Genomic DNA, 24,439 nt, shown 5'->3' with positions numbered 1-24,439 from the left:
TATATGTTTGCTTTGACAAGAAGCAGATTAAAATTGAAGTGGGACTTTCATTGCCTTCATGTAGGACTCCATGTTTCTATTAATGAAGCCTAATACCACATTCATTTATTTTGGTGGCTGTGTTGGGGATTGCACAAAAACCCCATGGTCTTTCTCAAGTAAACTGCTATTTGTTCCCAAATCTGAGTTTTGTGAATAGCACAGGAAAAAAATGTGTAGCCAGCCCATTTTGACACTGTTTCCAGGTGACAGTGAGTTAGTAGCCACTTCCTGGAGCTCTCTAAGCCAAGAGCCCTTGGTTCACTCACTTTCCTATTCCTGGCACCTTGATTAAACTCTCCAGCCCTGACATGATTGCACACTGTGTTCACCTTCCACCTTGCTGTATCATATGACTGGCTCTGGAAACTATTCCTTGGCCTTCCTTCAGGGAGCTCTTGAGAGAGTGCGCTAGTATAGAGTGTAAGACTGATATAAGGATGGAGTACTTAACTTGGGCTCCACAGGTGCCCCTTCCGATATATTCAATGCACCTGTGAACTTAGATGGGAAAAATATTACACCTTTATTTTCATAAACTTCCAATTGAAATTTAGCACTTACTCCAATGTGACTCTAGGCAATAAATAATTCATCTGATTACCAAAGAGGGTTCATGACACAAAAAGAAACTTGTTGTAAGAACAGCAAGCTGTAAGAACTTGTCGACTGTTGTTTCTAGGAAAGGCAGAATAAGGTCAGGGGGACTTGCTGGAAGAGTGGGCTCCCTGGCATTTAGGCAAATTAAGTTAAAAGGTGAAACTCCAATTTACTGGTGTTTCCAGGGCTATTTGGTAGGTACTGAACATAGGATCATCTCTTGAATGGAAAGGGATGTTATTCCAACCCCTTCATTTTATAGTTGAAGAAATAGAAATTAAAGGGCTTGCTCAGCCCCACAGATGGTAGGAGGACTTCAGATTCAATGTTCTTTTCATGATCCCATGTTGCTTCCCTGTTTTGGTTTAGTGTAAAATAGAATTGTCTGCATGCCAAATCCTGTTTTACGCTACACAGCTGAAGCCCCCTTATAGTCTAATTTTTTGAGATTAGTCTGAATCTTGTATATGTATGTTTGTGTATGTGTTATATGTGCATGTGTATATATAGATACATTTCAGTTTTGTGTTTTTTGTATCTTATGCATACTTAAGAAATGGCATTGACTTTTCAGGGACCAACTAAATTTCATTTTAGTTTCGTACTCCTCCGTCTTAGGCGGAATTAGGAAGGTTGAATAGTCATTTCCAGGTAAAGCTCCTTGCTCCACTGCCTGTGGTCAGACTGCAAACAAATCAGGTGTGGAATCTTGTACGTCTGATGCCCTAGATCTGTCTATTGCTTCAATTTGGCAGAGCACTTGCTGATCTGGAATTCTAGGTTTTCATGTTTAGACTTCACATAAAATTTTCTAATGTGGCTATGGCATTATGCACAAGGATGTTTTTGCCTGGCTTCTGGGCTCCTTTCTGTTGCTTATCCTTGTTAGCTCACTCCAGAGAATAATACTGTTTTCAACTTTCCTTTGCATGGGCTGGTACCCAGGCTACTAGTGCTCTTAGAAAAACTCTCCCCTTCAGCCTCACGGAATTTGGAGGCTATAGAAGGAGAGTTAGGGGATAAAGAGGAGGCTTCCAAAAGTTGGCTACTCCCTTTGTATTTGGGTAGGTCTGATTTCATTGTCTCCACAACTGTGGGTCCAGTTACTGGACCTCCATTCCCTATATTTTGATAGGGTTAATCTTACATGAGCTCCAGGTTCTTTCCAGTACTGGGCACATGCTATATTCTTCTTAACTTACTCATGAGTAATGTGGTAGTCCTGAGAGCTAGCAGGTTCATGCGGCTTCAGATGTCACCTTTATGATGCCTCCATTTTCCATTGGGCTTCTCCACCAGGCCCTGAGCCAGGTCCCTGCCCCACATTTGTCAGCTTTCTTTGCTGTATTGTTTTTCCCCTTTGTGTCTAAGCTTCTTTTTAAAATTAATTTTAGTTTTCAACATTTACTTTTATAATATTTTTGAATTTAAATTTTTCCTCCCTCTTCCCCAAGATGGCATGCATATACACTCATATTAGATTTTATTTCCAACATTAGTTGTGTTGTGAAAGAAGAATCAGAAAAAAAGGGAAAAATGATGATAAGGAAAAAAACCTCAAAAGAGAAAATAGTATGCTTCTATCAGCATACAGACTCCATGGTTCTTACTCTGGATGTAGATAGCATTTTTCATCCTGAGCTCTTTGGAGTTGTCTTAGCTCCTTGCTGAGAAGAGCTAAGTCTATAAAAGTTAGTCATCGAACAGTGTGACTGTGGCTCTGTATAACGTTCTCCTGGTTCTGCTCACTTCACTCAGAATCGGTTCATGTAAGTCTTTCCAGGTTTTTTTGAAGTCTGCCTGCTCATCATTTCTTATAGCACAATAGTATTCCTTTGTATTCATATACCACAACTTGTTCAGCTATTTCCCAGTTGATGGCATCCCCTCAATTTCCAACTCTTTGCCACCACAAAAAGAGCTACTATAAATATTTTTGTGCATGTGGACTCCCACTTACTCTTGCATACAAAAATCTTTGAGTGACTTCCTATACTACAGGTAGGTAGGACACTGGAAGAGGGAGCATGGTGTAGTGGTCAAGCACAGGACTTGGTTTCACATTCCATCTCTGACATTACCTGACTTCACTGTGGCCAAGTCATTTAAACTCATGCAAAATTTTTCCAGAAGGGCTTCAAAAGCCAAACTGGATTTTATATTTGATCTTTATATAGTCTTTGTGGAGGCAGCCAAAGCATTCTACTTTGGGGTAGTTTTATAATTATTAGAAAATTTTTCTTTATAAGGTAGGATAGAGACCTGTGCCATTTCAGTTCAGTCATTTTTCAGTTGTTTCCAGCTGTTCTGTGCCCCATTTCATTTTGTCTTGGCAAAGATACTGTAACCATTTTCTTCTCCAGCTCATTTTACAGAGACAAACAGGGTTAAGTGACTTTATCAGGATCACACAACTGGTAGTGTCTGAGGTTGGATTTGAACTCAGGTCCTCCTAATTTTATCCACTGTGACTCTTAGCTGCCCCATCTATACCATTAGCAATAATCAGTATTTATTAAGTACCTGATAAGTGCTGGGGTTACAGATATAAAAAAGACAGTCCCTTGTTTCAGGGAGCTTATGCACAGGGGAATGACAACTCACAAAAGAAAACTGAAAAGTGGGAAGTGGGGAGGCCAAAGAAGTTGAAAATGAATGAAGCTGGATGGGATATGTGAGATGTCAGAGTGGGGATACAGGATACGGTGTGGTCCACCCTCCACTTCTGCAGTATTACTAAGCATCTTCTTGCAGCTTTGCAGTGCTTCCCAGGCCATTCATAGACTAGAATGCTTCAGAGCATCGTGATCAAGGCTGCCTGATCTACCACGTTTAGCTAGTTAGTTCCTTCCCTAGGCACAAACTGCTCGCAAAGATTTCATATCCCCTCCTTGATGAGAATTCTCTAAGCCTCACTTCCTACTTGGTTTAGGGCAAATGAATTGTCCACCTCCTGGCAACAAAATGAATTGTTTTTAGCTCTTGTTTCTAGCAGCTAGCAATAGGGTCATGCAGATGCTCCCTATCACTGAAAGTCTTTACACGTTGGTTGAAAGACTGCTTGTCTTAGAATTGTATAATTAAAGGATTTGTCAACTTGAAGAAGACCCTTCTTAACTATTTCTATGATTCTTCCATTTTATGGTAGTTGCAGATTTGTCTCTCCACAAGGAGGATTGGGAACAGTTTCTTTAATCAGAAGAGAATGGCTTTGTATAGACCTTCATAATGCATAGAGATAACCTCAGAGGATTGATCACTTTGCTAGTTAGTTGTAAGGTCTTCCACCTGAATCACAGAAGTAGTAATGTTTCCTCTTTTCACTCCCCCCATCCATACCTTACAGACAAATAAAACCATGCTTTAGAGGTTCAAGAATGGGTCTCTGGTTGGGCATCAGTGGGAAGACAGAAACTGTAATTTGGGTCTCTTGACTCAGTCCATCAATCCTTCCATTGTTTCCTTTGGTCTCTTGTTCTTTTACTTGTCACAGATTTGTGCTTTCATAAAGGGCATCTTTGAAAATAGAAAGTTGTATGAAAAAATACTCTTGAGCTCCTCTAACAGTAGCCCATCTGAAAAAGGCACAGACTGATTCATGAGAGCCTGGGCTTTGGAGATGAAAAATCTTAGAAATCTGTCCAACTTCTTCATTTTGCAGATGAGGAAAGTACTTGCCCAAGGTCATATTAGGAAGTAAATATTTGAGCTGAAAATACTCTGTTGTTGATTTTTGGAAATCTAGAGGGAAATTCCTTTGCATGTGAGAGAAGGGAAAATGGATTAGGGAGAGGGAATAGAAAACTTTAATAGCTTTTTAAACAGCTTTCCTTCCTTGTATATACTTTTATAGGTAATTCCTGTGGAATTTGCTGTATTGCTTCCGCAGCCATGTCTGTCCTTGCCTCTCTCCCTCCTGGAATCTCATCCTACTTCAGATCTTTCCTCTGATTTGTCGTCTCCTAATTTGTACTCTATTTATCTACCACCTGTCTTACCTCAGCTACTAAAGCAAGCTTCTTGAGGGCAAGGATAGTGTTGAATTTCACCTTTGTAGACTAAAGCTTGGCCCAGTAGTCAGCATCTAGTAGGTATTTAATAAATGCTTAAATGGACATGATTGATATAGACCTTTTTGAGATGGTAAGGTACCCAGAACGTATCTTCCATCAGGAAGCCTTTTTATGCAATGTATTTACTTTCAGAAACTCCCCAGTAGACTGCAAAATCTGATGACCTTTTGTGGTTTTTTGCAGTTCCCCTGGCTGTTTGCCTTATGGTCATAGTCAAAAACCTCTTCTTTACATCCTGACTTCCTTAAATTCCCCCTCCAGTGTTGGACGTGCCATAGCTTTAAGGGAAGTCTTTGTTGCTCTGCAGTTGCTAAAGGGGCATTGTCTCTTTCCCTGACAGGAAACCACATTTGTGGGCGAGATTGGTTTTTCCCTGAGCCCACTCCATAAGCAGAATGGCTCTACGCAAAAGGTGTATAAAAAGTTTATACTATAGCTTCCTCATTCTTTTTGTCAGTGGGATGCAGCAGACCTTGATCATCATATGGACGGAAGTTAGGGGGTGCGCTGGATAGAGCTCCAGACCTAGACTCAGGAAGACCTGAGTTTGAATCTGGTAGGCACTTAAATGTTTATTCCCTTCTCTTTTCCTACAGTTTTTGTCTTTACCATTATAAAGTTGGCCCTGTTACCCAGGGATGGATAAATTCCCCAGATGCCAGGTCATTGTGTCACCTTGAATGTTTGAGTTCTTGCTCTAAGTCACAGAAGTGTGCCATGTTCTAAATAGATCTTTATTACTATAACTTTACCTTCAACTAAGCTGTTGTCCCAAGCTAAGTATCCTCAGCACTGGACAGCACCAGCAGCAATGGGGGACTCATGTAGCATAGAAGTGTCAAGATATTAGGCTCACAGCATTCCCAAGTGGAAACTGGTTCACTTTCCTTGGGAGGTTTAATTAAACAAAACAAAATGGCCCTGGGGAAGGAACCCCATTACACAGAGAGAAGCCTAAGTCAGGTCCTATCACCTTGAGGAAATTCAGAATTTTATTGGGAAGATATGAACACAGAGAATGCAATTAGAAATACAGTGTGTACTGAGGACAGCATGGATGGTGTAAGCTATCAAGGGACTGAGAAATTTGTTCTAGTTTAGACCCTTATTATCATGTCTGTCCAGAATTTGTTTTAACAATTGAATCTAGTCTTTTTCCCTTTTCATACCATGCAGCATCCAGCTATGGAAATAATCTTCCAAAAGTACAGGTTCAACTGTATCACTCCCTCAAGAGTTTGTAGTGGTTCCCTGTTTCCTTTGAGGATAAGATGCAAGCTCCCCTGTTTGACATTTAAAACCTGAGCAGTCTGCCCGTGGCAGACCCTTCCATATTGGTTCACACCTCTCCCCTTCACGTGTGCTGAACTGACCTATTTATCATTTGCTCTCTGTCCTGTCCTCTGTCCTCTCTGTCTTTGTACAGGCTCTCACCTGTGCCTGGAGAGAACTTTGCCTTTATTTCTGCCTCTTAAAATCCTTAGCTTTCTTCAAGGTTCAGCTTGGGTGCCACCTTCTGGGATAGGGGGCTTATCCGCCTTCATTAGTTGTTGGTGCTCTCCTCAAATTATCTTTTACTTAATTTGAGTAATTATATCTCCTTTCCTCCAGGACAGTAATAGAAAAGTAGTCAGCTTGCAGGCAGAAAGATGGGAGTTTTTCATTTTTCCCTTTTGTAGTCAGCACCTAACAGAGTGCTTTGCATATAGTAGACATTTAGTAAATACGTGTTGAATGAATGATAATTGTTGAAGGCCAAAGGGATTTGAAAAAGATGGCATTGAAATATGATTAACTTGTGGGAAATAAGTTGAATTAAAGTAGGAAATGTCCCTCGCATTACTAGAGACAGGTATTTCTGTTGACTTGTCAATGTTAACTGATTTCCATTAGAATCAAAACAAACAGGAATACAATAGTAAAGTGTGTGTGGAGTTCTAGGTAACTGCTATGTAGCTGTAACCTCTATTTAGCTGTAACCTCTACAAAGAGAGCTTAGTAAGTCCATTACAAGGGTAGAATCCTCTATACATGTTATATTTTTTGTTATTGCTGAATTGTTTCAGTCCTGTCCAACTCTCTGTGACCCCATTTGGGGTTTTCTTGGCAAAGATACTGGAATGGTTTGCCATGTCCTTCTCCAGCTCATTTTACACATGAACAGAAGACAAGTGGGGTTAAGTGACTTGTCCAGGGTCACACAGCTGGGAAGTATCTGAGGTCAGATTTGAACTCAGGTCCTCCTGACTCCAGGGCTGGCATTCTATCCACTTCACCACCTAACTGCCCGTATTATACTTTGGTTTATTGTAATTCCCTTTTTAAAGAATCATTATTACATTTGGAGAAGCAGTTTTCATATTTTATTTTACCAGACATCACCTGGAGAATTTGAACATGGTAAGGGGACATGCTTATGTCGACTACATGGCTTCAACTCTTTGCTCTGTGTTTGGACCACACTGGAGACTGGTTTTAGGAGTAATAATAGTAATAGTGCCAGAAGTTTCCAACTACCCCCAACATTTTAGAAAGGGCTCGAGCAGTAGACAGTGCAGAAGTTGGGACTTTGGGTTTATGTGGAACACTTAGTGTTTTGAATCATGTGGGATACTGTCCTGCTGAGAGACTCATCAAGCAGATGTGTTTAGATTTGGAAATTCAGTGGTGTTGCAACTTCTGATTTAAGAAGCTTGCTTTCTTCTCTATCCAAACATGGTATGAAACCGGAAGCTGGCTGTTCTCTTCTGCCCTTACAGTTTTGCTCTCTTTGAAATTTTAGCAGTGTGTAGGACAGAGGGAGGCAAATTTGGTCATAGAGCAGACCATGGCAGGATGTATTCCTCTATCATTTTGTAGGATTAGGTGAAAAAACTGCTTCTTTTACATTTTGTATTTGAGAATTTTCAGCTGGTGACAAAAAAAAAGCAGTTCTAAGTGGCCACAGAGAACTAACTATGCAGTTTTTGAAGTGGGACAATCCAAAGAACCAGGTTCTGGTCCCTGCTCTATTATGAACTAGCTAGACTTCAGTGTGGGTGTGTTGTCCTTGTTTTCCTCCTCCCCTTTTTTAAACCGAATTTTGAGTTGGAGCTCCTAACTTCTGCCATGAACTAGTTATATGACCATGAGCAAGTTAGTTTACTTCTGGATCTCAGTTTCTTCAGTAAATAAAGGAATCAGACTTGTTTTCTAAAGCTATGCCCCTATAATACGTATTTGGGGGGGACTAGCACTGGAGTCATGGATTATAAACATTTGAAAGCAATCTAACCCTGATTCTGAGATACTGCCTAAAATTGGTTGGAAAGGTTCTGTGTTAGGATTTTTTGATTCTGAGTCCATGATCTTGACCTAGCCTGGGGCACAGAAAATGGAGGGAAGCAATCATGGTTGTGAAGGAGCAGTATATGATGAATGGGGTTACATATAGTGCTGTGGATCGGCTTTCCAGCGTGCCTGGGGCTTTCCAAAGAAATCTTTATTTCTTCTTGGTTCATCTTCAGAAGACCTCTTAAGGGCCCTCTCTGGGCTATGACTGGTATGCTTCTAAACCGTCCCTTTATATGCCGCAGTGCCAGATGAGTGATACGCAGAAGCAGTACTGAAGAGAGGGGAGATGGGAGCCATCAGGGCTTCACTGAGAATGTAGCAGAGATTGACCTTCGAGAAGAGGGGAAGGTGAAGAGGTAGGCTTGGGAATGGTGTTTGTGTTCTTCTAATGTACATGAAGTTTCTGAGGTGCTATAAAAACACCTGAGGAAAGCAAACAGATTTCTCTTTACAGGAAACAGTTATAGCATCCACTATCCATTGAAATGGAGTTTAAAAACTCCCCAGTCAGGTTCTAGGGTTATTTGTTTTCAGACTACTCTGATAGTACAGTTGTTATTTTACCCCTCTCTCTGCTCCAGAAGAGCATGAAGCGGCAGAAGAGCCAGCCTTGACTTGGCAAAGCAGCCGTTTCTTGCCCGGCAGCAGGGTGAAGGTTGGCTCTTCTTCGTACTCAATGGAAAGACTAAAGGAGGATGGGGAGGGTGACGCTGGCCAACCCTTCTCTGTTGTCACTGTGCCTTTTAGTCCCATCTTCCTCTTGTGGTAGAGAGATGTTACTTAATTACTTTAAAAAGACTTAGTGGATTGACTGAAAGGTAAGGCAGAAGATGGGAATGTTCTTTACTTACCCATGAGGAAGAAGGGCAGGCAGAACCAGCTCATGAATAGGCTGTTTCAGCAGTAAAATTTGAGCATTATGTTCAGTAAACAAAGAAGATGGAGTGATAGCAGAGAGCCCAGACTTGAGGCAAGTAGACTCAAGATCCTTCTTTGGAGGATCCTTGGAGTTGGAGTGTCAATATTGATTTACTGCCATTTAATACTATTTATCCATAGAGAAAGGGCAAGAAGAAAAAAAAAACTCAGAAGAGAAGTTGTATTATAATGTAAATCAAATTTTTGCCAAAAGAGGGACATGGAAAGAGGCCTTTATAAGTGAAAGCAGGCATCCTTCCTAGGCACTTGTTTCAGAAGGAAAACACAGAAACCAAGGTGAGCAGGAAGCAGCAGCAGTAATTTAATAGCCCTGCAGTGCTCTTCATGACTCAGGGTATAAGCTGCTTGGCATCAGGGGTCAGGAAGCATCTTGAACTTGGCCTGCCATTCAGCATTTGGGAGATGGAGAGTGATACGGGCTGGCTTAACGCCAGCACCCTATTCAGGTTAGATGTACCAAGTTATGGTACTTGCCAGTCATTGAATATTTAGCAAAAGGAGATTTTCTTTGCTGTAACTGCACAGTTATGCAACAATAATGCAGTGACATTTGGTTTCTCTGGATGTGGCCTTCCTTGTTTCCCTATTGACTACTCTGGCATTTAGAAATCCACCAAGTGGAGGAGCACTGACCGTGGGTAGGGTTTTTTTATGTCCTTAAGTGACTAGGGAAACTGCCTCAAAAGAGAAGGGAGTACTCAAGTCCCAGAGTTGCTTTTAGGATAAACTAAAATAGGTTGGGGAAAACCTTAGTCAGATCCCAGACTGAAGGACATAGCCTTCCTGAAATAGCAAATGCCTGTTCACTAATTACAGCAAGTTGCCCAGTTTAGTGGTTTGGTTTGATCTAGAACCCATCTGATGAGTCAGCAAATATTTATTAAGTACCTATTATATGCCAGGCACTCTGCTAAGCATTGGGATACACAAAAAACAAAAACAGTCTCTTATCCCAAGGAGCTCACTCTTTAATGAAGAAGACAACATACAAGCAACTGTGTGCATACAAGATTTATACAGGGTCAGTTGGAAGTAACTTCAAGGGAAATGAACTAGCATTAAAGGAGATTGGGAAAATCTCCTTTACAGAAGGTGCAGCTTTAGACTTGATGGAAGCCAGGAGGCACAGATGAGAAAGGAGAGAATTCCAAGCATGGAGGGACAGCCAATGAAAAAGCATGAGTCAGGAGATGGAGGATTTGGTGTCAGGAACAGCAAAAAAGCCAGTGTCTCTTGATGGTAGAGTACATGTAGGGAAGTAAAGTATAAGAAGATTGGAAAGTTAGGAAGAGCTTTAAAAATCAGAAAATTTTATACATTTGATCTTGGTGATAAGAGGGAGCCATTGAAGGATGGATGTGGGGCTAGAGTGTGGAGTTAGGTTGAATGAATTACACATTCATTGAGTCAGCTGTGTGACTTATACTAATGAGCTGATGGACTACAGTATCAGAAGTTGCATGCGGAGAACAAGCCAGGTGATAATGCAGATGTGCTCTAAGGCAGATTAACAGTGGTACTGGGTTCAGTTTTGGTGTTAAATTTTAAGAATGTTAAAGCTGGTCCTTGGTACTGCTAGGTGGCACAGTGGATAGAGTTCTGGGCTTGGAGTCAGGAAGACCTGAGTTCAAATTAGGCCTCAGGTACTTACTGGCTATCCAAATCTGGGCAAGACATGACTAAACAACAACAAAAGAAGAAATAGCACTGATATGAAAACCTCCCCAGCGGTCATAGTGTCCTTCATCTAATAGACTTGTGCAGTTTTTAAGGGGTTTCCATATTCCTCACACAGGAGTAGTTTAACTTCAGCGACAGAAGTTGAAAAGGAACTTAGATGAGTGAGAAAAAAGAGGCATATGATTACAGGTCAAAGATGATTTTACAAGTTTTGCTCTCATGTACCAGACTGATTCTCAGATCTGTTTATCCAGCTCTCACCTTTCTCCTTGCTCCTTTAGCCTTGCTTCTCCATCTGCCTGTTGAATGTCTTTCATTGGGTGTCCAGTAGACATTTTAAATTCAACATGTCCCCAAACAGAATTCATTCCTCTTTCTTTCCCCTCCACACAAACTTACTCCCTTCCAGATTTTCCTATTACTGACAAAAGATCCATCCTCCTTCCAGTCACCCTGGCATCTCCACACCACACCCCTCCCCCCCCAATCCAATCTGTTGACAAATCCTATTGATTTTACCATTACAACATCTCTTGGATGTGGCCCCTTTTCTTCTCTGACATTGCCACCACCTTGGCATTGGCCCTCTTCACCTCACACCTAGATTTCTGTGATAACCTGGGTGATCTTCCTGCCTCAGTCTTTGCGTTTCTCCATCCTGTCAATTTGATCTTCCTAAACCTCAAGTGTTCTCATGTAACTCCTGTCCTCCAGTTCAATAAATTCCACAGCTTTAGCAATCTCCACACAATTAGCAGAAACCAAGAGCAATAGCCGCAGCAGCACAGAGGCCACTGTACGATTGCAGTCCTAGTGGCAATGCCTGTGAAACATCTCAGCCAAGGTTCTTTTCTAAGGTAATTATGTTAATATATTAATACCTAGAGGTTGGTAGGATGTAATCAGGCAAAGTATCTTGAACATTCCAGAGGAGAAAGTGGATATGAGACACTGCCATAACTTTTAGCCACAATTCACCTTTGGGGAATTTCCCTGATTATCTTGGAGATCATTCCTGCATGTGTACTGGTGCTCCCTCTCAGCCCCACCTTGTCCCACACTCCTCTTCCATTTATCTTAGTTCAGAAAACCTGGTGTTGTTGAGCTCAGGGAAATGAGGTAGGCATAGGTGTTGTGATTTGGGGATAGAAACTTTAAAATACAACTATGACTTGTTATGTCTTAGGAGAAAGTACAGAGGGAAGTAAGGGACCCCAGGGAAACGAAGTGGGAAATTTTTTAATGACTCCACCTAAGGAGAATTCTGAAAGTGAGCCCAATGGCCAGCTACCCGAACCCCCTGAGACTTTAGGGAAGGGTCAGAAATCTCATAAATATCAAACATTTTTCCTAAAGTAGTCCTAATATCTAATGAACCCCTTTCTGCTATAGCTTCTCATTTTCTCCTCTTTATCAGTGGATTTTGCTATTGTTTGGATCACTTGAAGTGAGTTGTCTTCTCTTGGTCCCAGCTCTAGTAAAAGCTCCCATATACAACACAGGCTACTGAGCCAGGGCCCTACTGTGTCAGGCCTTCCATCTGCCAAGAGGCGCCAGGAGAAGCCACCTGCTCTTTCTGCTCTGGCCTTGATTTTTTTCCTAGGCCTGGTGGGAGTCTATGGGGAACTGGAAAAATTGGGGTGCCTGCGAGCCTTGTGAGTTGTGCCAGCTCAATGCAGCTTATATTTTGTTGGCCATTATTTTTAATGTCTTCTTTTATTTAAAAAAATTTTTAGAAAGTTCTACTGTTTTTTTCATTGACATGCTGGGCATACTAAGGGTTTTCTTTCTCTCTCTCTCTCTCTCAATTATTTTACCCTTTTTAAAAACACACATAGACCTGTACCAAAATCCAAATATATTTTTAAGTAGGTCAGATTTGGAACTGCCTTCTACATTCAGTCTTCTGAGCAGACTTTGCACAAAGAACCTTTTTGAAAAGAACAGTTAGTGTCTATAGACAATATTTGATTATTGACATTTTCCAGACATGAGTTAGGGTAAAAGTACCTTTGCCAATTGTACTCCCAGATGTCTGCTCCCAATGTTTGCTTCTTTTTTTTGAAAGGCATCCCTTTTTAAATGTCTAACTGTATTTTATGAGTCCCTTTGACTTCTACTTTTTTCTAGTATTGAGATTAGAAATTCTCATTTGAGATAAGGTTTGGGAGTCTGGTAGTATCCGGAATTTTATTCCATTCACATTTCAACCCATTATTTTTGTTTCTTTCTTTTGGTATGTTAGTGATGGCATAATTGGACACACATACAACTTAAGAGCTCAGGAAAAGACCTTGGAGGACTGCTGATTTAAGACTCTGGAAGAGTAAATCTCTGGACTCTTTGTGTTCAATTTGTCTTTAATCCATGTGTCTTTTTTTCAGGCATTTTAGCTGTTAGGGTAAAAATTGTTTTTTCTCATCTCCTTTATTAACAAGTTGAATTTTTCATAGGACTTAAAACTGGAAGGTACACAATCTAACTTGGAAGAACCCACCTAATGCAACCTACTCCTGTGCACAAATTTGGTCTCCAGTATCCAAGGCAAGTGGTTATTCAGTTTTTACTTCCAGCCTCCAAAGACATTGTGATCACTACCTTCCAAGGAAGCCTTATCCACGTCTTCCTTAACTAGTTGATAGGAGGTTTTTCCTAATTAAAATGGAGCTGAACTTTTCTTTTCAGTAACTTTCACCCATTTCTTCTGCCCTTTGGGGCCAAGTAGAAGTCTAGTCACTGCCTCGCCCCTCCCCACTGTCCCCCCAAGCCTTGCAAGTGTCATGTTTTAGGATCATAGATTTAGGGCCAGAAGGGATCTTAGAGGCCATCTGGTGCAACTCTCATTTTACCAGTGAGGGAAACTGAGTCTTGGAGAGGCTGTGACTTGCCTAAGGACATGTCAGAAATGACAAAGTGGAGATTTTAACCCAATTCCTCTGATTCCAAATTCTGTATTCTTTCTGATCCTCACTACCCCCCTCTCACCACTAGCCTTTTTCTAGCTCAGACATTCCCAGCTCCTTTAAATAGTCCTCATAACATAATTTTAATGCCAGTCTCTATATCCTGGTTCTCTTCCTCTGGATGTGGTTAAAGTCCTCATAAAATTTGACACTGTAGATGTGGCCTTGAGCTAGGGAGCTTATATTGTGCTATAACCTCACAGCCATGTGTACTCTGGCTGTTTTAATGAGAGCTGAGATGAAATTCTCTTAATAAAAATCCTTGTCTTTTTTGGCTGTCATGTTATACACTGCCGACCCATCAAGCTCAAAGTTCACAAAGATTCTCTAGTTCTTCAGATGAACTGATGCCTAATTGCTTTGCCCCAATCTTGTACTTGTATGTAAACTTGATGTTGACAATCCTGAGTTCCAGATCATTGATAAATGTAAAATAGCACCAAGACCTGGGACATCATTTAGGCTCCAGGACCAGTAATCTCTCCACTCCACCCTGTTGTGAGATGTCTCTTTCCTAACTCTCTGATGCCTAGTGAGAAATTAGGAGTTTAAATTGAAAAGGATTCCATTTGCCATGCGTTTAGCTTTAGGGTGAGAAGGGGATTTATGTAAGAGAGGATCATTTCTCTCTGGGTCCCCTTGACTCTAGAGTCCACCCTGTCTTCCTTTTCTGTTTATTTCCTCAGCACTTGGGCAAGTAGGAAGCTGCCGCAAAGGAGGAGAGGACAGTCAAGTCCCATAGTTGCCTTTGGGAAAAACTAATTTCTGTTTGGAGAAAGGTTGGAGAAAACTCTGGTCCGAACACAGACAGAAAGGAGATTCTGCTTCTGGAAATAGCAGATGTTTGCTCACTAATTACAGCAAGTTGCAGTGCCTGGCAAATAGTAAGTGCTTAATAAATGCTTTTGGAAGATTCTGGGAAGATGACAGAATATGCCAGAAAATTCCAAGCTCTCAAGATTTTCCCCCACAAAAGAGATGAAATAACACCTTAGGGTGAACAAAATGCAGATAAAAATAATTAAGAATAGGGGCACAACCATGGTCTTCCTGGGACAGTTTGAGAAGAGCTGAAGAAAAATCCCAGGACAAGGTTTTGGTCCCTGTGAAGAGTAAACACCTCCAGGCTGGGGTCCACTTCAACCACAAGCCCACAAGCCCTTGGGTTAGTTGGTTGGAGTGACTGTCCTGGCCTCAGCCACAGGAACTTTTCTTCTGGGGAGAGTGAAGGGAGTTGGGTGTCTGAGCCCGGAAGATCAAAGGAAACTCTGCTGACAGGGAACACCAGACCCAGCTGTGCTGTGAAGAGCAGGGGTGAGAAGGAACCACCAGCACATGCCGGTGATTCAGAAGTAGTGAGGCAGAAAGTCCCTGGCTTTGGGCATTTAGAGGAGTTTGGAGGTTTGGCTTTGGCTCCAGGCAGGAGGGGCGAACTGAAGATCTGGAGCAAGAGGCACCATCCCCTTTACTGCAGGGCTAGAGGTGATTACAAAAATTAAGCTTATTACCACAGAATGCCCAGCCAGATGAGAAAGAATCCAACCATAGAAAGATATTATAGGAATAGAGAAGACCTGAGGTTCAACTTCAGAGGAGGATATGGAAGTAAAGAAACCCCCAAAGAGTTATAATATCAAATGGTCACCTGCCCAAAACGAATTCACAGAAGTTCTTAAAAAAGACTTAAAAAATCAAATGACAGAGATGGAGGAAAAAAATAAAAAAAATAAGAATAATCCAAGAAGATTATGAAAGGAAAATCATCCAATTAGAAAAGGAGATCCAGAATCTTAAGGAAGAAAATGACACCTTGAAAATTAGAATTGGGCAAGGTGAAGCCAGTGAAATTATAAGAGATCAAGAAATAATTAACAGTATGAATAATGATAAAAAAAAGTGAATCATAAGAAAAACAACACATCTGGAGAATAGATCAAGAAGAGAAAACAAAAATAAATCAGAATAACTGAAAGCTATGATCAAAAAAAGAATCTTGATACAATAATATGAGAAATAATTAAAGAAACTTGTTCTGAAGCATCAGAAGAAGGGGGGAAAGTAGAAATAGATAAAAATCCATTGATTAGCACTTAAAAGAGATCCTATGAGGAAAACTCATAGGAATATTATAGTCAAATTTCAAACCCCTGAGCTCAAGGATAAAATATTAAAAGCAACAAGAATAAAACAATTTAAATATAACAGTGCCACAATAAAAATCACACAAGACCTAGCAGCAGAGACATTAAAGAACTGCAGGGCTTGGAACACGATATATATTGAAGAGCAAAGGAACTGGAGCTCTGGCAGAAAATATCATACCCAGCAAAGTTAAACATAATCCTGAATGAAAAAAATATAGGACATTTGATCAACTGTCAGACTTCCAAGACTTTGTTTAAAAAACAAAACTGGAATTTAATAGAGGATTTGACATACAAGAGCCAAGAGAAGAAACATAAGGTACAAACCAAAGTCTGAGTCTGAGGTATTCAATAAGGATGGACCATTTACTTTTTATATATGTAAAATGCAAAGTGTATGATTCTTAGTAGTAATTGGGTAGCTCATAAGAGAGATTGGGGTAAATCTGAGTATATGGATTTAAAAAGTAAAACCATTTAGGAACAGCTAAAAAGAGTAATTATTTTATACCACTGAGATACAAGAGGAAGACTTAATAATAGAGGAACTAGAAGGGGGAGGAGGTCTGGTAGTTCTGGTGTCCTACTTTCATCAGAGAGAGAGAGGTAACCCAATTAATTAAAAATACACCAAAGTTTTCTTGCTGGTAAATAGCTTGGGACACAGACATTTTTTCTCCTTTATGACATGCATGCAGCATGGGCTAGTATTGTTCTTTCTTTGGGAATATCTTTGTACCTCTAACTTCCTTCCTCATTCCAATGATAATGCTTCTCATTTATACCCAGGTTCTATGAAGAAGTTTGCATCTTGTGTATCCTTTCATCCTTATAATCTCTCTTGTGAGGGCCAAAGCACACAGTAGGTGCTCTATAAATGCTTATTCCCTTCCCATCTTACAGATGGAAAAACTGAGGCTCAGGGAGGTTGTGGTGGTGCTTGGAACTTTAAAAACTATTTTCTTCATATAACCCTGTGAGGTAATTCTTATAGATGAGGAAAATGAGACCCAAAGTCACACAGCTAGTCAGTACCATGGCCAGATTTCGAAGTGTGATCTTTTGACTTGAAGGCTGGGGTTCAGGCTTTTTCCTGCCAGATTTGGCTGGTTAGCCAGGCTTCCAAGGAAAGAATGTTTGTAAAGTGCCCAACATATTAGGTGCATCATAATGCTTGTCCCTTTATCTTCCTTTTCCCTTGCTATTTTTTGAATTTCTTTTTTCGTGATGCTCATTACACTTTACAATGACTTATAAAATTTTAGTTCTTGAGCTTTCTTTCCCGAATATGGGACCTACTATGAAAAAGACATTGGTTTAATTGTGTGTGTGTGTGTGTGTGTGTGTGTGTGTGTGTGTGACACAGAGAGAGAATATTTAAGCAGGCCTATTTTTGATTCCCTTATTGATTTGAGAACATTAAATTCTCCATACTCAGGTTATGAAAGGATGATCATTTTTGTGACATCATCCACAAAGATCTCTGTACAGAGTAATGACCTCTTGTCACTGCATTGTCTTTTTGGGAGAGGAAAAAATGCAAAAATATGTTATCACTTTTCTGTCAACTTTGTACATAGGTATGAGTAGTCTCATAAAGTGGGAAAGATGTTGGGCCTGAAGTCCAGAGGTTTGAATTGAATCAGACAGAGCTTTAACACTTATTAGCTTTGGGACCATGGGCATATCATTTGACCCTGAACCTCAGTTTCTTCATTTGTAAAATGGGGATAATGATAAAAGTATTTACAGAGTTTTTGTGGGAAGGCATTTTTTGATTGATTAAAATGTTATAGAAAATATTTTTGTTACTAGAAACAATGCCATTTTTTCTCTCATTTCCTTTCTCTTAAATATAAATATACTTGTAGGCAGGTAGGTGTGTATAAATACCATAGTCTGTCTTTTGCAGGAGAGACATGCAGCGTGTAAAGGAAAAGGGCATTGTTTTCTGCCCTCTTGACATACAGTGTTAATCTCTAGGTTCAGTCAATAAGGAGTTATTAATAAACATTTATCCAGCATTATAGGGTCAGCCATTATTCTATCTAAATTTTCCAAAGCTATTCCTAATAGATAATAGTCCATGTTGGAATTCTCCATTATCTTCTGTAGCAAACACATGTAGTTTCCATGTATGAGAGGCTGATAGGAGCAAAGAGCTCCCATTTCAGTGCTTGGTGGAAATACCTTTGTACTGGGAGCCTGTTCATTTAGTTTGAGCCTCAGTTTTGCCACTAGCTGCGTGACCTTGGCCTAGCAAATCACTTACCTTTTCTGATCCTCTTTTCCTAGTTTATAAAGTGAGGATGTTAATGTTTGTACTACCCCATTGACAGGACTGTTCCTAGAAGAGTGCTATCTAAGCTGTCAGGATGTTATATGAGTTATCATCAACCTGAAACCAAAGTGACTTGTTAACCACCTTTTGTCTTTACAGATTTTTCTGGAAACAGATGCAGGTTCTCTCCTCCCTTCCCCCTCCCCCCAAATACATACAGCAGCTCCCATCCAATGCATATTCATACATTTGATTCCATCTAATAAAGATCCTCTTCTTCCTTTTCTCTTTATTAGTTTGGTCCCATCCACCAATAGAGGACCCGAGTGGAAGAGAATCCTTAAGGTTAGGCTGCTTGTAGACACAGAAAGGAAATCATTGGGTTTGAAATTGTGTAAAGCGTAGATGAAGTTATAGAAACCCCGAGATGTCTTTTGATGCTAGAGAGAACTGTTGTTTGTCTGCCACTTAGCACAGTGCGATTGATTGATTGGTTGTCAGTGGCAGACCTAGAGTCATCAGTGTTCTTCTGATTCTCTTACGCATGGTCTCTTAGTTGACCAGACTAAGAATCCTCAGTACTTCAAGTATAAACATTTGGTGAATTATTTCCAGCAGCAATGTGTGCTGAGAGAAGGCCTCAACTTCTACCCTGTAGGCTTCTGGAGGCCTTGCCATCCTTTTCTTATCTTCTATGTATTTAACCACTTTACTTGTTCTTTATTTTAGGCTTCTTAGGCAGTACCATTAGGCCCTTGGTATGGTAAAGGGGAGCCAGAGTCTCTTAGGACCAGGTACTAAAAGTTATATCAGACTGTGCCACAGGGTATGAAGAGGTTGTTTAAATGGTTGAATTTTTTCAAGTTCTTGATTCATCTAGTTGGAGAGGCTTAATAGATAAATTAATTTTGACATTTTGCCAGAGGAAAAATAATAATCTTTCTACAACTACTGATTTCAGCTGGGATGATATTCAGATTATTTATTAACTATCCACCCAACCTTCCATTTCCTTGAAGTTTTTATTTTACTAGGCAGTGTCATGTGAGTGGCACAGGGCATGGATGTAGAAAAAAAGGGAGTTATAGTCACAATACTCATATCTCATTCTTTGGTGGCATTCTCTTTGGTTCTGGAGTAATAACAACTAATACTAAGTTACTTTTTCATAGTGCTTTAAGGTTTATAAAGATCATGACTTAACAGCAAGTGGAAGTGTTATCATCCCCATTTTACAGATGGAAAAATTGATGCCCAGAGTGATTAAGTGAGTTACCTATGGCCACACAGTATATACTAGAGCTAATGAGGCTGTGAAATCAGGTCTCCGGACAAGGCTATTTCCAGTAAACATTGTTGTCTCGGAGTTTGGGGCTTAGTTAGTTGCCCTCTCCATTTAGATTTTAGGAAAGAACATCCATTCATGTTTCAGAGATGTTAATAAGTTAATAAGTGACTTGCCATGGGTAATCAAATTTGGTCAGGAATGGATAAAAAAAAAGGTTGATAACTAAGCTAAATGAGATTGTAAGGAAGAATTTAGCTTCTTTTGATGACTTCACATCATCAAATCCAACCCAGGCTTCTGCAGGAACTGATAAATAGAATTTATTGACTCATTATCAGAGATTTTGCCTTTGTTCTCCCCTATTAGTTTTCAACTTCTTGATCAGGGATTGTTTTTGCCTTCCTTTGTACAACCTGACACATGGCACATGTGTTTAATAAATGCTTGTTGAAGTGTTGAAGTGACTTAAAGTGCTATAGGACTGGGGAAATGTAAAAAGACCTTTAACAAATTAAAAAAGAAGAAAAAGAAGGGATTGTAGCATTCAGATTATAAACTTGTGAGCTTGACTTTGATTCTTGGAAAAGCTGTGGAACATTATGAAAAAGATAGTTAATGCATTTCTAGAAAAGGAACCAGGGTTCAGTTATAAAGAGCCAGTGTGGCTTCAAGAATTGGTGCCACAACTAACTGTATTTGTTTACATTTTATTAAAAGTGATGGATGAGAGGAATGATGGTAGCTCCAGTCCCTCATGCTGTACTTGTAGAAAAATTGGAGGGAGATTGTCATATAATGAGCTAGATTTGCAGCAGATTTAATGGATGGATGCACAGACTAGTGATTAATCGTTCAAAGACACCATGGAAAAAAGTTTCTAGTAGAATGCTCAGGCATTTCTGCTTGGTCCTGTGATTGTTGATAAAAATGTCACTGTCTTGGATAAAAACACAGAGGGAATGTTTATCAGATATGCTGATGATATCAGCTTCCAAGGGATGACTAAAATATGTAGTAGATGAGAGTCAAGATTCAACGAGATAGAGAGCCTTCTCTGGTCACTACGTGTGGGAGGAGAATTGGTCTCCTGTGTTTTTGTTAAGTGTAAGGATAGAAGTTCTTGATCCAGCCCAGCAGAGTCTCTGGGGTTGTTCACCAGAGAAATCTCAGGTCAGAATGTATCAAGACCTAAGGTGTGTTTGGATAGATGTCTTGGCAAGCTTCATAACTTTGCTCTGCTTCCTAATGTAACTTGTTGGTCTCTCTTCTGAATGTATATGATTTTTTTAGTGAAAGAAAATGCATTCTGACAGGCAAGCGAGTTGCTTGCCTACAGGGTTGTAGAGGCAAGGAAGGACTTAGCATGTTGCAATAGCAACTAGCAGGAAAGAGAGCACTGGGCTTAGAATTAGGAAAATGCATCTTCATGAGTTCAAATCCATCCTCAGACACTTACTTACCAGTGTCTAGAAGGAAATGGCAAACCGTTCTAGTATCTTTGCCATTTTGACATCTACTGTGGCTTATCTAGTGCCCTGCTGCTGGGTCCTCATCTCACCCTGAGGCTTACAATTTACATTTCTGCTGCATACTCTGGAATTTCAAAGGATATTTTCTTATCAAGCCTCTGGGGTTGATGTTGTTCCTAGTATTGTTATTTAGGTTCTGTGAAGCCAATGAGCACCTTCCTTCAGCTTGTTTATCTTAGCTGAACACACAAGTCCTCATTCCAAGGGTTTTCCTTGTCACTACAACTGCACTCAAGATTACAACTTTTCTCCAGATGAAATAAGAGCAATGACATTTAAATCAAATAATGATTTTATATTTATATATTTTCATATATAAGTTTTATATTTATGTGTATTCACCTGCCCAGTGAGGGAGATAGAGCAGGTATTTTTATCCCCATTTTGCAGATGACAAAATAGACTCTAAGAATTAAGATTAATTAAATTAAATTAATTAATTTAAGAATTAAAATAAGATTCTTTAAGAGAATCTAAGGATTTTGTCTGAGGAAATAAGCTGCAGAATCTGAACACAGGTCATCTCATATGTAATCATTGCATTTTCCATATCTCAGCATCTGCGTCTGTATGAATTGGTTGGCTCCTGCAAGAAGACAAGGAGATGAGCTCGAGGCTAAGCAGATTTCTGAGCAGCCAGAGTCCAGTGATAGCAATTGCTCTTTGGTGTATTTATCATTCGTAGACCTTGAGTGGTTGTTTTGCTAGCCACAAGGGTGATGAAAGGTCTGGGTAAGCCGTGAATCATGTTCCTGTAGATTGGCATCTATCTATGAGCTAGATGAATCTTCCCACTGAAACTGTTCTCGGTGGCTGCAACTGCCTAGTAACTGTTTTGAAGGGACCAAATGATAAGTTGTAAAACTATTATACAGGATACAAAATGTGGTCATTAAATCTATATGTAAAAAGAAGACACTTTGTGAACTCTAACTTCTCAGGAAAAGTTTTCTGAGCTAGTATCATTACCTATTACTGAAAATGCTGAAGGAAGCAGGAGAGAGGACTTACTTTCAAATCTCTGACCTTGATTTCCGGGGAGGTAGGGAAGGAGAGATGAATATTCTTCTTCCTGCCACCCCCCTAGCCCCAAGACTGTCAGCTCCCCACCTGTTTTTTTTTAAATTTAATTAATTTGTTTTCAGTTTTCAATAATCACTTCCATAAGTCTTAAATTATCTCCCCCTCCCATTCCCCTTCCTCTCCGAGAATGCATGCCATCTTGTATGGTTTCTACACATACGTTCTTGTTAAACACATTTTCACATTAGTCATGTTGCATAGAAAAATTAAAACAAATGCCCCCCTCCTCCATGTTTTGAAGAGATTGACTCAACAACCCTGTTACCTGGCTGAATTCTGCATTCAGTGATCCTCTGTGATCTCTCTACGCTAGCACCCTGCACAGTATCAGGATCAGTGGTCCTATGTAGGTAGTTGACAGCCATGTCTGAACCATATCCCTCAGGAAGGCCAAGGTGCAAGGTCTCTCTGTAGGCATGTCTCATGTTTGAGTGGCTTCACTATGACCTACTGAATGAAAAGGCTTTTGAAGAAGCCATCACTGTTCTCTTGCCATTAATGCCAGAGACAGTTAATTGATCTGCCACCATCCTTTGTGGTGTTTTTGGTGTGGTAGTTTTATTATCGGCAAAGGGTCTGCAATATGGTGGAAAGAACACTGAATTTGCAATCAGAAAATAGGAATCCTAACTTTGAGCAAGTAACTTCATGCATTCTTTGGACCTTAATTTCCTCGTCTGTAAAACCCAAGAGACTTAGCCTGAAACCCTTCTGATTGCTGTGGTGCCACCAGTTCTTTGCTGTTGAAGCTTTGTTCCAAATTTGGATCATCTCTTGCTCAGATTGTTTAAGTCTCTAGGCCTTGGATTCATTTTTCCTGACTGAGGGAGTGGGCTTAGCTGAACACTTACTGGTCTCAAATTATTATACTTCCTATTCATCTGACTCCATAACAACCTACTCCTTTACTGCCTAAATTGTCTTTTCTATTCATTGCTTTAGGGAATTCCCTGAATTGACTCTTCCCTCTAAAAAAAAAAGTAAATGTTTTATTAGAGACTTGACAATGAACATCAACACAGACGCCAAACTTTTAGTCACTATTTACATTCAAATGAATTCATTCCCTCAGAGTCACTGTTGAGTTTTTTTATCCATTATCTTATGACTGTACTTACTGTGTACGCCATTTTCCTAGGTTTTGTCTTATGTCACAAAGGAACTTTCCAATTTCTGTGTGTGCATGTGTGTGTGCGTGTGTGTGTGCGTGCGCGTTCCTACTTTTTGGTCTTAATAGCATTATGATAATCTATTACATCGAAGTATTGCAATTTATTTAACTACCCTCCTAGCGTTGGACATGTAGGTTGCTTTAGTGTTTTGTTTTTAAATTATAAACAATGCTCCTCAGAAAATCTTGGAACAGATTTGTGTTATTGTTTGTGCTGGCATTTTTAGGTAATATTGCCTACAGTGGGATCACTGGGTCTTATTAACTCCTCAGCTCTACCCCTCCACCTGTTATCACTATTACCTGTGTCCGTATTCCTGACTTTCTTACTGCTACTTCAGAAGGGGAGAAAGAAACCAGGGGAAAGGGGGTATGGCTCATTTTAGTCTCCAGTGGTGGTGAGGATATGTGGGGGAACAGAACCTAGGTCTAGCCGAAAGTCCCTGGGGAGATTGGCCTTCAGCTTTGTGCAGGATTAGAAGAGGGCAGGTCAAAATGTATCAGTAGTTACTTGGGGCAGATGAGGGCATAAGGAGAACTTCAATAAACATCATAGTTCCAGAGCCAGGTGCTACCAGGGACAACCTCCTCATTTTACAGGTAGGGCTCAGGTGGCACACCTGCGATAGCATACCCAGAGATGGGATATTCCAGGCCCCTTCACAGTACCACACATTCATGTTTCTTAAGCATCAACATTCAACATAAATTAAAATGATTCTTTATTCAGTCTTATGCTCCAATTTTAAAATAAGATAAAAATAAAATAAGTGGAAAGAATCCTGGAATCTGGAGACTTGAGTTTGAATCTTGGATGTGACACTCATCACTTTCGTGACAGGCAAGTTCCTTAACTCTTATAGGCCTCAGTTTCCTCATCTGAAAGGAAGGGGTAGTAATCCTTAGACTACTTACATGAATGCAGAGGTGGCATGCTTATTAAATCTGTATTGTACAAAGCTATAAGGAAGACATACTTTGGATGCCAAAATCAAAATCTCAGTAAGTGAGACTGAGGAATCCTTAAATCAATAATCCTTACCTTCTTGCAATATTTAACTGAGGTGATACCCCAATGGGACATCTTTCCATTCTTAACTTTTTTTTTTTTTTTGCAACATGGACTCTTCCCACAACCACTCCACCTCCTGCTCCAAATGCTGGAAAAATTTGGGAACCACTTCTCAGGAGAATAGTTTTAAATCCATACACTAAAATACCTTGGGTCACAAAGGAAACCAATTATATTGAAATAAAGATGGATTTTTTTTTTCTCCATTTGATTTATGGACCTGCTGAAACCTCCAGGGATCACA

General features: G+C 40.1%; 1 protein-coding gene across 2 annotated transcripts in view; it reads left to right on the top strand.

The window, feature by feature from the left end:
- Nucleotides 1-24,439, top strand: part of UCK2 (uridine-cytidine kinase 2) — an 84,633-nt gene that overhangs the window by 8,785 nt on the left and 51,409 nt on the right. The gene's annotated exons all lie outside the window — the stretch shown is intronic.

The sequence above is a fragment of the Notamacropus eugenii genome, chromosome 2 (assembly GCF_028372415.1).
Source record: "Notamacropus eugenii isolate mMacEug1 chromosome 2, mMacEug1.pri_v2, whole genome shotgun sequence".
NCBI lineage: Eukaryota > Metazoa > Chordata > Mammalia > Diprotodontia > Macropodidae > Notamacropus > Notamacropus eugenii.
The sequence above is the reverse complement of the archived record's forward strand: the minus strand, read 5'-3'. Positions and strand labels throughout refer to the sequence as shown.